We start from the raw sequence: 14729 nt of genomic DNA, 5'->3' as shown, positions 1-14729 counted from the left end.
AGAAGTGCCGCCCGCGCGCGAAAGAGCATTTCGTGAAAGGATCGAATTAATAAGAAATCGTGCGGAGCCGCAAGTTAGAAAAGAAGAATAACTGTAATATATTTGCGATATTTCGCACGTGCATTGCGCAGTTAATTAATTAATCCGCGCGAAGCAACAAAGCGGATGTATTAAACGTCGGTGGATCTCGCCGGGGGAAATTAAAAGGAGAATAAGGATAATGGATTTCTCGTGCTCTTCCCCGCGCTCCGCCCCGTCGGCAACGATTGTGGCAACGATTTATAATACAATAAATAAAACGAGGGAAGGAGGAAGACTCGCGAAGCGCTTTTTGTGCTTCGCTCTTCCGCGAAGAATCTGGAACGGATGAATCTGTACGCGCGCCTCTTGCGCGTCGCGTCGTCTCGGTCGCGCATTTCTCTTCAAGTATGAACAACTCTGTGGAGAAATGTTTGACAACTGCACCGAGAAAAGGATTTCTTCGAGTTTAATCAATTTCATTGCGTCCAGACAAATTTCATCATTGGCACGCTGCGAAGAAACTAATGTTACGATTAATAAGTACGATTGTCAAACTTTTCAACGAATATGTATCTTTATCTTAAATAAAAAAATTGTTTGTGAAACGAAAGAGAAATTTTTTATAAAGGAATTATTCGTTTCATTTTCCATATTTATTGCGACCAAATGATATTTTATTTGATTGGAAGATATTATTTCAAACAATTGCGTTCTTTCTGTCGATTAACAGAGTTTCCTCGAATGAGACAAGAACATTTTTACTCAAACAAATAATATTTCGTATATGTTGTTTTTATGAAACAGATTTAAGTCGAATAAATCGAAATACTAAATCTAAAGAAACCCTTTTCTCTGCGTATTTAAGACTTGAAAAATGTACCGTCTTGCCCGACCCGAGCTTCGAAAATACCTGGGAAGAGTCAGCGCCGAAATATTTTCGGGAACGTGAGTCGTAAAGTAGTAAAGCAAGTACACTTTAAGCTTTGCCAATCCGGGATACGCTCTTTCCCCGCCATTCTCAGCAACGATCCCTTGTCTCCTGTCTACCGTCGTGAATTATAACGCGGACAAATTCCGCGGATTCTCGTCGTGCGACGCTCAAGAAGTACAGAGAGGAAGAAAGAGAGAGAGAGAGAGAAAGAGTCAGGAACTTACGTGCACGATTCTATTCAGGTTTTTACCGAGGGAATTTGAGTTACTCCCACAGCTCGTTAAGTGTTTCATTACGGAAGGCCGCGAAGGCCCGTTCCTTACGACGGGCGACACCCCTCTGTTCCTGGAATCTCTCTCTCTCTCTCTCTTTCTTAAGACAACCAGAAAAATCTCGGATAAAGTTCGCTTAGGCGCGGAAATACTTGCTTAGTCCTGCCGTTCTCTCGCGGAGGCTCTTGTCTCACTCAAGAAGCAAGACGTTGGGCTAGGTCACGACGCGAGTACAAGTTGACTCAAGAAAGCTTAGTCGTAATCGGATGCCGAGGAGATGTGAAACTTGTAACACGCATCTCCGAAGTGTGGAGAAAAAGCACCAAGTTGAGCACGGGTACGCTAAACCGACGTATCCGTGTTTCTCGGTTGAAAAGTATCGAACGCTGTCCGACAGAACGGGTGTCGTAAGACACTTGTTGTTACTTAGTCCCGGTATAGAATAAGTGTTTTAAGTTTTAAACCTTTGAGAAATTGACCAATTACAGTCGAACGTGAAGAGAATAATCAATTGTGACCGGTCAATTTCTCAAAGCTTAAGGCTTAAAACACTTATTGTAGACCGGGTGTCGTCACGAATTCAAACTTTCGCTTCCAATACGCGTGTCGTACATACACAACGCAACGTTTCACGTTTTACCCAGGTCATAAAAAATAATTTAACGCCTTTACGCAAGACGAAACATTACGACCGCTGCGTCACGGCCGGTCTATCGATTTCCAGCACCGCGGAAATTCCCTTCAGTTTATCCGTTACGCTTCCGTAAACGCGAGCTCCCTTCCCGCGTATTGCGTGCGCGGCAATCCGTGGATTGAACGCGCTTGAGAAAAATCCCAGCGTTAATGAGAGCTTGATGAGACACGCGCGCGACGCAACGAAAGTTCCGGCGCGACGTTGAGCTGCAGCCACTCGAACGAGAACGCATTTAAGGCGCCGGCAGCACCGCCGTTACGTCGCGTAAAATCGTTTTCCGCGTCCATAAGACGGAATTTCACGCGCGCGTAAAGCGCGCGAATGGGCATCGATTTCGACCGCTCGGTCGTACTGCACGTAAACCCGACTCCGTTTATACCGTAACGAGGCGAGTGGAGTTCGCGCGGCCGATTTATGGCACCCGGAGCCTTTTTAAAAAGAGAAACACTTGGCTGCTCCTCCTCCGAGACACGATAAATTACCGGCGCGATAAGCCGCGCGACCGGCGCGACCGACATTTTCCAATACGCCGCTTTTGCGCTTTTTCGAAGCTCGCCCGATTTTTAATCTCGCTCCCGCGGGCCCTGAGTCGCGCGCGCGCAATTACGATTACGAGATCGCGAGGATACGGCGAGGAACGGTGATCCCAGGCGGGGAAAACGAGGAAGGATGCTGCCGGAGGAGTCGTCGTCCATCTGGAAGCGCGCGACGCGTGCCTCGCCCGAAGTCCGCGCGGCTATTATGAAATTACACCCTGCCGCTCGCTTCCGCGAGGTCGTCGACACTCTCTCTCTCTCGGTGATTAAAACCCGTCAAAATCGACGGGCCGATTGCGCGCACACAAGTGCCCTCGCTCGCTCGTTTCGCGTTTACGCGAACTTCGCTTAACATCGCTTCGCGTACACGACGAGATTTGCATATAATCGAAACGTGCGGTGGCTAACCGACCCCCCCTCGCACCTCTTTCGAAATTTCGCCGGCGTTTCGCCCGTGATAAAAGCTGCGCTTTCTCGTCTCCCCCCTCCCCCCACTCATCTCTCTCTCTCTCTGTCGTGCTGTCGTCTTACGGAAATAATTGCACCTATAAATTGCAATGCTGTAACGCGCGTCCTCCGCTCTCCGGCCTGTTTGTAAGACGCTATAAACATTTGCTTAGAGTGCACTGCCGTTTAGCCTGTAAAGTGTAATTCACGGGTGCATAAGCGGATGGGAACGTTTTTGTGAACTGAGACGGGGGGGAAGGGGGGATTACACAGCCGCGTAAAGAGTGCTGTTGGAGAGCCTCGCGTGAGAGTTCGTACACCAGTGGTTGTCCAACCGCATGGAAAAAATATTAATTATGTGAAAATATATGTTGTAACCTCACTTTGTTGAAAATAAGTTCTTCGGCAATTTAGGGATGATTTATTTTACGATGCAACNTATATATATATATATATATATATAATTTTTTCCTAACGATCTTCCAAAGTTTCCCTTACCTTTTGATTGATTTTCATTCAGACTACGGGAGTCAATGATGAAAATGATGAAAAGTGCGCCGCAGGTTCCCTATTAAAACGACGGTCGATCGAACTCCGGAGGAACTCCAGTAGAGACCGGATGTATCGGCCGAATCGCCGAGGGTGAAAAGGGACGGGGGAAAACTAGACGCGATAAAGCCGGGCGGATCACGCGTGTTATTTGTAACGTCGCCGAATGAAACGAGACGCGCGCGTGCTCGGCTGTTGCAACTTTCACCGCGAGAAAATAACGTCGTCGTCGTCGCGATGTTACCCGAATGATATTAGACACCGTGAGAGATTCGTCGTCTCAACAACTTTCTCTTCGAGCGACATCAATTCAGAGAGGCCACTGACATCCCGACACTTAACACAATTGTAGTGGAAGCGTGAATGCGCGCAGGATGTACACCGTGGACTTAGACCGAGCCGAACGATCAGTCATTTGCTGATCGTTTGACGATGACTGAATTATTTTTGTCGGCTCGTTTTTTCATCATTTCGGCCTTCTCTCGGGGCGATTCGAACGAGCACAGTCGCGCCGGGTAGACCGTAAAATTTTTACGCGATTTTGTTATTTCGCGATGTAAACGCGAACTCGAGATATCCGCGCGCGATTGAACGTCGCGCGAATATCTCGGAAGAAGAAGGAGGAAAAGGGGGGAGGGGGAAGAAAGAAAGAGAGAGGGATGCGAAAATCTTTTTAACATGTAAAAGAAGGCGCGCTGAAATTTGTTCCTCGCGGATGCGCGAGCGAACTTATGAAGGATCGGTGGAGCGAAGGATTTATGACAGGAGAGTATACACACACACACATCCACACACATATATATATATATATATATATCGGTATATATACGGTGTATCGGCGAATCCACCGAGGACGGGTAATAAATTCAGTATGGGAAGTTTATTTCCTCGGGCGCGCGCGAGCGGCTCGTGAGATTGTTGCGATCAGCGCAGAAGTTCTGACAAATGTCTACCTGTGTGCACTTTATAAGAGCGTCCGTTTTTTTTTTTACATCGCTTTCCCTGTTAGCGACTCGCGCAACCCGCGAGCGAGACGATCCGGGAATCACGCGGAATCCGATTGTGCGATGTTTCCGTGGGAGAAACGAAACTGAGAGAGAGAAAGAGAGGAGGACACACGCGGAATCGGTATCACGTTTTTCGCGTGTGTCGCTTGTTAGGAGAGATCTTCCGTGTCACGTAATTAGTCACACGAGAGAGGAAGAGTGAGAAGCGGAAGTACGAGAGAGACGTTGCGGGATTGTTCCTCCCATGGTTAGCCCAGAAACCTTTTTCATCCCGGAGGGACGAACGGGGAGAGGAGGGGGAACAACTATTAGCTGTATCTAAAATACAGGATCGCGTGTGTCCCATCAAGGTCGGACTTTCTTGCTGTTTACCCGCCACCCACGCACAATGGGGCCGCGTACTCCCGCCGACGTTGCGGATTTCACTCGGGGAGACACACACAGTGCCGACTCTCTCGCATTGTGCTTTTCGGCCTTATCTGGCGTTAACGCGCATTAGCGCTTATTCGACGACCTACTGGATATACGCGGACACGCGCGTATTTGAGCGTAATTTATGGAATATAATTTGAATCTCATTTTCCTGCCGCTCGAGCGCCCGGATGTATCCGGAGATTTAAATGCTCGGTGCGGCGCTCCCTTAAGCTCGCAATAATAATTATTTGCCGAGACTCACTCCGCTTTGATATTAAATCGCGCCCCGGAGTCCTCGAGGCGTGCAAGTTCGCTTTCGTTTACGGGCGCGTAGTTCCGTGACGAGTTCGCGTTCAGACGCGTCGTCGATTTCGACATCGGTCTCGGAGTGATGGAGGCATCTATTAACGCGGCTGCGAATTTCAGCGACGACAACGACGACGACGACGACGGAATTTTACATCTATTCGCAGGATACGAGCGAACGCTCGAACGATCCCGGCCCGGGTATCCCGTAACAGGATTGAGCAATCCTGCGAGAAGTTGCCCTTCGCCGGGATATTTCCCCGAGAAGGGGGAGGGGGGCGAAACAAAAGCAGAAAAGTACGGTTCCTCGCTCGCTCTTGTTGTTCCACCTTCGGCACGTATGCCTACGCAGTTCATGGCTCCGTGTCACGCTACAATCAGCTCCTGAGTCACACACGCGTGCTTAAAAGGGAGTTACGCAACGATGAGCTCATTCGGTAACCTCGATCGCGCGGCCAGACAGTACCATAATTTTCAAGGCGTTTACCTGACGAACGACGGGCGGTGTTCGCGAATGACGAGCCGAATTCATCAACAACGCTCCTGAACCGCCGTGAAGTCGTTTTTCACCGCTCCTCCGTCCATCTCGTCTCGATCGTCTTTGAACGGTCCACGACAAAGTCTGTGAACATTTGACAATATATATATATATATGCGCTATATTTAAACATATTAATAAAACATATTAATAAACATTTGGCACAGACTCGTCGAGCGTTTTTCAAGTTGTATTAGCCATTGTCTTTCTAACCATAATCTTTCTAAATATTGTCATGGGCTTAAGCTACTTTAAGTAGGCGTTATCGATTCCCTCTAAGTCCGACGTCTATTTGACTTTAAACGTCGGGAAGTTAATTTCAATAACAATTTCCCGCTATCGCTCTCGAGGTTGGAATATCCGCGAGCTATAATTGGACGACGGATGCAAAGTTCAACGATAAGATTCTGGCGATGACTGGCTCGAATTTACGAATTTAATTCCACCTCAACGACAGCGATCGAAGCAACCAGTACGTAGCAGCGTCGTAATGAAGTTACCAAACACGCGTGTTGCGCGTACGCCCGTTCGTGATTGCGTTGACATTTACACCGGCAGGATCGAAGTGGAGGCCGCGTCTCGGCCTCTTTCCCTCGAATGGCGGTGCTCCGCGACCAGTTTTTGCGGAATGCGATTTTCCATGAACTTAATGTTCCGCTTTGACGTCAATCGTCGACTTCCTTCGCCTGGTTTCCTCTTAAAAGGATGTCGTACACGTATCTTTATTGTGAGGAAGAAGAGAGAGAGAGAGAGACTTGACAACACACGCTTCTTCGCATTCGCGAAGCCGCACGATCGGAGGCAAGAATTATTTCGTCGGCTCGTCCACGATTCGCGCCGGTCACCGTTAACCGTTTATCTGCAATCAAGAGAGAGAATTTTCTCTTCCGTCTAAAGACTAAACGATGAAAATGGAGCAATCCTCGCCGCCACGTCGGATATAAGAAGCGCGACGGATCGATTTCTCCGCGTTAAAGAGACTCGCGCGGAGGAACTCGCGTCCGGGACTTTTCCGACGTTTTCGCACTTCTCGCGCGCGCTGCTCCTTTCACCTTCCCCCCTCTTCCCCCTCACCTTCTTCCCTCGTATTTCCCGGCGAATTAACTGCGTTTAATTTCTCGCCGTCGGAACTCTCTAATCGATGCTCGGGATCTGCCGAATTTACTTCCGGATACGTACGGATAATGCAGCTCGCGCTCGTTCGCGTGGCGGAGGCCGGGAATAACTCGTTGGAACTTTCGAGAGGGCATCGTTTATCGGCTCCGAGGGGGGCGAACTTTAATCGATCAGCCCTGCGGATTGTTGCGCGCGGTGCGATCATTCTTTCCCTCTCGTCCTTCTTCTTCTTCCTTCCGTCTCTTACTTCTCCTTCACGATTAGGACTGGAATGCACCGCGACGTTTGGATTAGCAACAGATGTCTGTCGCGGAAGGATAACTTCGTTCGTCTAAATCTCACTGTCGTCGTCGGACTTCGTTTAACCGATGGAGAAAGAGAGAGACGGCGTAATCAATTTCTACCGCTGTCAGGTCGCGCTCGAGTTGTTTAGACGATGCCTCATAATTACGCGTCACTGTCAAACGCAAGGGCCCCGTCGTCGTAATAGCTTGAATTCCATTGCTAAACGCTCTCTCTCTCTCTCGCGCGCGCGCGCGCGCGCGCACTCTCTCGCTTGCTCCGTCCTCCGCACTTCCACTCGGTCCCTATCTGAAACTAACGGGTAACGTCCGCCGGCTTTTCGCATTGGAGTTTAATCGTTTTGCGTAATCGCAAGAAACGCCAACTCGACAATCCCCCCTCCCCCCCCTCCCACCTGACGTCATTATTTTAACATTAAACCCCGCCGGGCGAAAGTATTCTCTCCTCAGGAAGAATTGCTCTTTCGTGGATCTTTAACAGCCGTCGTGAAAATTCCGAGACGCACGCACGCACGCAAGGGACACATCGCGATGTATAAATTTTCGAGGAATTACATCGCGAGAGATTAACACACACACGCATACACACACACCGGGCAATATTAGAGATATCTTCCGTGAGTTTCGCGAAACGGGGAACGAGAAAGTCGCGCGACGTTCCGGTTAGTCATCGAGTTTTATGAACGACGAAGTGACGACGCACACCGTCGTCGTGAATCACGCCGCGCGTGTAACGCGAAAATGATCAGTTTCTTCTCCGCGTTCCTCGGATGTTGCACGACGGCGTTCCGCCTCGGCGCGACATCGCGGAAGCGCGCGACAATTGCCACTGAAACGCCGCGCGTTCGCAGCCGAATGCGACTTGCGTGCGTTAAGTCGCTCCGTGAATTGATTTCCTCAGGAATGTTTCAAATTTTGTATCGATCGAAACACGATCTACATGCTTGCAAAATTAGAAGAAAGATCGACCAAAGCCGAGATAATATGAGTTAACGTTTATACGTATCCGGAGTTGGGAAGTAACGCGTTACAGTTACTTTCTTCGAGTAACGATTTGGTAACGTACGTTACGTAAGTTTGATACTTTCTAACTTTGGTGTCAAGATTGTACGTCATAAATCATATTTATGAACATTTGGCACAAATTTCTCGAGTTTCTTCGTGTTACATTAACTTTCCAAATTACCCTTCGAACAGTACAGTCACGGACCAACTACGTTAAAGTATGCACACACACATTGTCCCTCCTTCGACCCTCGGTGAATTTTTCATCTGCATTGGCCAGCAGCTCGGCTGCAACGGCTAGCGTCTGGCCGCTGGACTCGTTTCAAAACTTAACTAATACCGCCGTTTAAAAGCCGAGAGAGCCCGTTCAACCTTCAGTGACCGTCGGTAAGCCATACACTTGCGGCCTGCGGTCTCGCCCGCCATCGGCCCTGCGAGACAAAATTGTAGACCTTCCGACGAAATGGTACGGAAAGCGAGAGCGCGCACTTGTTCGGCGCGGCTCTCGTATATCGCGAGTCGCATCGGAGCTGCCGCGATAGCTCGGCCGAAGATTGATGACTGCGCGAGCGAGCGAGTCGTAAAGATATGAAATTTTTTTAACACCCCGTGGAAGCTATTTCGGGGGGGAATAAAAAATAGCGCGTAAAAAATCGTTCGGAGAGCGACCGAACACTCCGCCGTGGAAATTTCGTTCCTTCTGCCTTCCCCTTTTCTTACTTCGGCCGATTCTTAAGGGGACTTTCGCCTTTGTAGACGTCAGAAAATATATTTAGTTGTGAAAATTAATAATCAAAATGATAATACATTTAATAACGTATAGTTATGAAAAGTCATATTCTGAGTCCGCTTTTCATAATGATGTGATTTGCGATAACTCATAATCCAGGTTATTAGTTTTCACAACAGTATTTTTGAAATTCAATAACACCATTAGTAATTATCATGTCGTTTCTGAATTATTACAACACCATCATGAAAAGTCGATTCAGAATATGACTTTTCATAGCTGTACGTTATTAAATGTAATATCATTTTGATTTTCACAGCTTGATTACGCAAAGAAAACTTCATAATCAGATTATTAAATTTAACATGAATATCTTTCACGGTGAACATATTTTTGACATATTTTTACAAAAATGGAGTAAAAACTTTGACCATTTCCAAAGGTGAAAACCTCCTTAACTTAATTGTATTCTGCCTCAAATCGATCGTTCTACCATGATACGTCTCGCTTCTGCCAGACCTCTTGATTGTTTACGGGCAGTTGAGCATGGAATAGAACAACACAGATTAAAGTACCCGCAGTACGAATTTAACGGAGCGTACCGGGCACAGAGCTACGAAAACCTTCGACGTGTGTTGTTAATTCAATACCGCAACGAGGCTTTAGGGACAAGTAGTTGCTACAACGTACAACCGGCGAACATCGGACATGTTACTCCGCTCTAGTAACAAGGGCTTGATACGCTCTATTTATCATCCCGGTGTCACATACATGTATTGTGCCGTTCGTAGTAAATAATATTCATCGCGGGTGCGAACAGAATTTACAGAGATACTCTTATATTCACGTCCGTTTAATATTACATTTCAGTTATAATCGTAAATCCACATTCGCTGATTCATATATCGGTCGTTAATATTTTATACTTTATTGATATTTTCCACCGCGAGACTTTTTATATCGACGTATATGTGTACGTGTTGTTGACCTTTCCGACATATCCTTAAGGACATACAGTGTTTCTGAAAAATAAAATTAATTTTTCATTGATACGTCCGCGTCGTGTGACGAAACGCTTTGAAATTATCCGGCGGTGAAGTGCGTTTAATTGTCTTGAAAAAATGTAACGGAATTTTTATTATTTCTTTTTCATAATTTTTCACAACGAAATGTTTTGGTTTTTTCTTCCTCGAAACCACCTTTCGAATTAAACGCTTTCGAAACATTACGCCTGTTCGATATTTCTCTGCTGGAATAATACTAAATTTCCAAGATAAAATAACCGGAACTCAGCGGAATGGAGGCAAAGCGGCGGACACATGTGCAGGTGTTCCAGATTCGGACTTTTTTCACCCGACAACGCGCGCTCGGCCTCCGCGGGAGACAATTTTTGTTTCGCACCGTAACTGCCTTTGCACCGTTCAATCGACACGGCAATCGTTAATTTATTTAACTGTCGACGACAAGGTCGACGCATTGCAATAGAGTCCAACCGCAAACTCGCATCGCCATAGCATTAATCGCGTTGCGGAATGCGCAGCGCGAAAGAGAGAGAGAGAGAGAGAAAGGGTACGCAAGAGCAGCCAACGGCCTGTCGAGCGTGGCTCAAATTTCAAACGGACGTGCCAACAATTTTTCACGTTTTGTGCGAGTTATGTCGCGCAGTCGACGTTGAGGCAACTTGGCAGGAGCGAGTGTTGAACTTTTGCCGTAATAAACGCGCGCCAGCAAACATATATATTTTTTCGTCGAGCTTTTGCTCTTATTATCTTCGCGCCGGGAAAAGCAGAGAAATCCCATAACGCGAGAACGTTATTTCGACGTGCCGACGACGCTAACGATCGCGTTATTTGTGCCCGATTGTCATTTCCGAAAAACGGAGGAAACGACCATGTTTAAATGGAAAAATATGTATCACGAAAAATATACACACGCACACACGATCAATGCGCGGCAACTTTCTATATTTTTAGTGCGGAATGTTCGCTTCATTTTCCCGGGTATTAATTGCGCGAGCGAGAAGCGCCGGTGTGAAATCTAAATTATCACCGGTGTAAAAATAATAAAGTCCTTGCTGCTTCCATTCTGTTCTCCCGCGGCGACGTGTACGTTTTGGATGGGCACACCCGTGAAGTACCATCGAGCGAGATCTCCGAGGAATTTAAAGAATTTTTCGCCGAATCAACCGTAGCGGGATGTATAATTATACATCCTCTACGTTACGGGGCGAAATGAATCATTAGCGAGAGTGCTAAAGAGCTTCCTCCGTAATTTAACCGCCGATTTTTCTCCCGCATCTCGATCGCCCAGCGTCGAATACTACTTCGAGGAGTTCGGCCCGGGGAAAATCTCGCGGAAAATTCGCCGTCCGTCGCTCGACGGAGACGCAACAACTCGAGTTTACCCGAGGCGAAAACAACGACTCTGTGTTATCGCGACCGGAAATATTCGTCCACATTCGGTTGGTTTCAACTCGGCCGAGATAACCGAGGAGAATCGACTGAATGGAAACCTTCCGAAGTAATCTCCCCGCTTCCCGCAACTGAGTTTTCGCCCGGTCTTCAGATAACGGAAGATCAGCTGCGGGAACGGAATTTTTCCCCGTGTCGAGGACGAACGAACGAGCATTCAAAGTCGGCTCGACCCGGCGCGCTCGAATTCGTCGTTTCTTGCTTCATCTCCGCGGCAGATCCTCCCGCCGAATAGGAACTGTTTTAAGTGCCGGTAATGCAGCCGAATCCCGAGAAACGTGAAAGCAAGGTAAACTGCACCGGCGCCCGCAAATTGAACTAATGCTTTGTAACGTAAATACATCCCGCGCGAGTAAACAGGATACCGAAGCGGAAGACGGAACTTCGATGCGCCGCTGAAATGCTCGCGAATTTAACTTCGCCCGGGGTACGCATCAGGTAGATCGTAGATCGTTCCTCCTGTTCTCGTAACGCGCGTGCATCCGTGTTACACGTCGCCTGCCGGGAACCGCGCGATTCGGCGCTTCCGGCACGTGCGCTCGTTGCGAATCCGTCGTAAGTCATTTATTAAACGCGACTAATAACGCGCGCGCGCGCCGAACGCGTTCCCACGCTTTCTAAGCATTCCGACGCCTTGGAATTTCCCAGCGCGTGGCGTGCCTCACGACTCTGATTACGCCGACGTCGCTGGCCGGCGAAAAAGAGATCGACGTTGCTCGCCGTCCCCTCCCCCCTACCCCTCTCGTTGCAACGCGTGCACAATGGCCTGCACTTCCGTGCGTGTCTTCTTTTTGCGCTCGACGCTCTTTTTCCAGTCGTTATCCGACGAACCGGCCCGGACGGATTTCCCTCGGCGAGTCTCCGCGGGACGCGAAACTGGACCACCGATCTCAACGGGCGAAATTAATCGTGGAGAAAGCGAGTCTTTAAAGTACAGGGAGGGATTTTCCACCCTCGATACGCTGAAACGGGTCAAATCGACTCAGGTGGAAAAATCGGGATGCCGGAGGTCATTGAATCTTGAATCTATCGCATCGGTAAGCGGAATTATATTTGCTTGAACAGCGGCTTACTTATCTCACTTTTCCTCACTTGTTTCGAAGCGCGAACTGAAGAAAACCCGGAAGAAGACCGGAAAGTTAACGGGTGCGTTCGAGTAGTAAATATCATTCTTCTTGACTCGAGTACTCGCGAGGGTGGTGCGCGGCAAGGCGCATAAAACAGCTGAGCGTTCGCAGCGTTGCGCGAGCATGCTTCGACGAGCCAGTCTCTTTGATCTCTCTCGCGGAGATCCTCCCNCCCCCAAAATAATAAATCGTGCTTTATTCGACGTAATCCGCTTCGGCACGATCGCACCCTTCGCGAGCACGCGCTCTCGTATCTTCCTTTTTCTCCTTCTTTTTTTTCTTTCAAACCGCCGGTGCAGTCGGTAATGTGCGAAGGGCCGCCGGGGCATTCGTGCGCACCCCATCATCAGCGAGAGACCTCAGACGCGACGTAGTCGCGCCGTCGACCTCTTCCGAGGAAACGATTAATCCAGAAATCGATTGCCGGCTTCCCGAGCTCGCCGACCCGTGACCGCCCGGCGAGAATGCGCGGCCGTATACTCACCGTTTTGCATTACGTACGTAAATACAAAGTATGTGAATATTTCGCTAAGGACGCCGACACATCCCGGAAGAACACGCGAATAATTACGCTAATGAAGTCCGCTCCGCTTGATCGCCCCCGCCGCCCTCCGCCTTCGTTATTACGATAATGGAAGCTTTCCGTTCTTTCTTAGTGGCGCTTCGTTAGCGGGCGCCATAATGCACGCTGATTGTTATAACTGAATTACCATCGTGACGTGTTGTGTCGGGTAATCACGGTTTCTTCGGTCACGGCGACATTATTTTCCTTGCACATGTCCCCCCTGTATATATGTATGCACTTATATTCAATTATAGATTTTTACACACTCGAAAAAAGTGGCGATAGCCAGCTGTATCGATTTCCTGACTTCGTGTAAGGCGGCTTTTAAGGTTGCGACTTTAGGGTTGCGGGAAGCGTTTTCTCGTTGTGAAATGCAAACGGAAACGAGAGGACGCCTCGATTAGTCAGTCTCGTTTGTATCGCATGAATTCTATCCGCGGAATAACGAGACTGTCGCGATTTATTATCTTTCGACTATATTGATCTTCCTTGACTAGTCGCTGCGCCGACAACGACAGGAAGAGGAGCAGAAGGAGGAGAGGAAGACTCGAATGCGTTTAACATTCTCCGGTCTTTAATTGCTTCGCTTTTCTTCCCAATTAAGTTTCGCTTGCCTCTCCGCATTTTGTATTCAAGTTTACGCTCGGCTTGGTGGAACAGTTTGTTGCATACAAAAGAATCCTTAATTTTACTTGCGCTTTCAATTCAACCCGTCGATACCGCCGAGTCGAAATTTCGCTTTCGCATTAATCCGACTAATTTTGTCGAACTTGAAGGACCAATCTTGTGTTATCAGCATTTACGAAATTTGGAGATCGATGTATATTCACGGTTGCAAATAATCTGCAATCTTTAATTGAGAGCGCAATTAATTGCAGATTTGTATTCATGAACCGTTTTATTACTCGACTGTTTGAATCGATATTTCTTGCTGTACGAAATAGATGCGTATTATAGATTGACGAGTAATCGAAGATTCATGAAGCTCTAATTATTTATCAGATGATACGACGGACTACCGAATACCGGCATAAATTTCAACTCGATTATCTCCTTATTCTCGGTGAGCTCATCGATCAATCGCCCATTAAAATCGGAAACATATCACAATCATCCCGCACAATAAGTGATTTGACATACCTGAAAGTGCATGATGAGTCACTACCTGCATCCCCGGCGTCCTGCTTCCTTCGTCCTGGCATTCAGTAACCCAGTTTCCGACTGCTCCGTCGTGGCATCCGAATATTCTCTACCGCTACTGACACTGACACTGATACTCGCATGGATACGATTCGAACGGAGAAGCGCGTGTCAATTAACGCGATACGTACGGGGAGATATTTTAAGAGCCGGCGGAAATGATAAACTAAACCTATATCACACGCTCCTTATCGCGATATGTGCGTCGCTCATCGGCTCGAAACGTACTAACTCGATCACGGAATAACATACGCAACGCGCGAGAGCATCCAAACAATAAACGAAAAGGGCAAACTCATACACAGCCACTCGCCATCCCGGTAGAAACTGAACTTCGAATTAGCTGGAAAATTTCATCCAGCCTGTATTAGCTAGTTATTAGTTCTTTGACTTAGGTTGCCGAAATGTATTTTTACTCGAACAGTCATCGTCACCGGCCAGTCAATGACGTGCACGTCATCTCGCTGGGATCACGACGATCGACACTTTCGAAACATT

Source organism: Dinoponera quadriceps, unplaced genomic scaffold (genome assembly GCF_001313825.1).
Source record: "Dinoponera quadriceps isolate SergipeBrazil2010 unplaced genomic scaffold, ASM131382v1 scaffold1846, whole genome shotgun sequence".
NCBI classification, from domain to species: domain Eukaryota; kingdom Metazoa; phylum Arthropoda; class Insecta; order Hymenoptera; family Formicidae; genus Dinoponera; species Dinoponera quadriceps.
The sequence above is the reverse complement of the archived record's forward strand: the minus strand, read 5'-3'. Positions refer to the sequence as shown.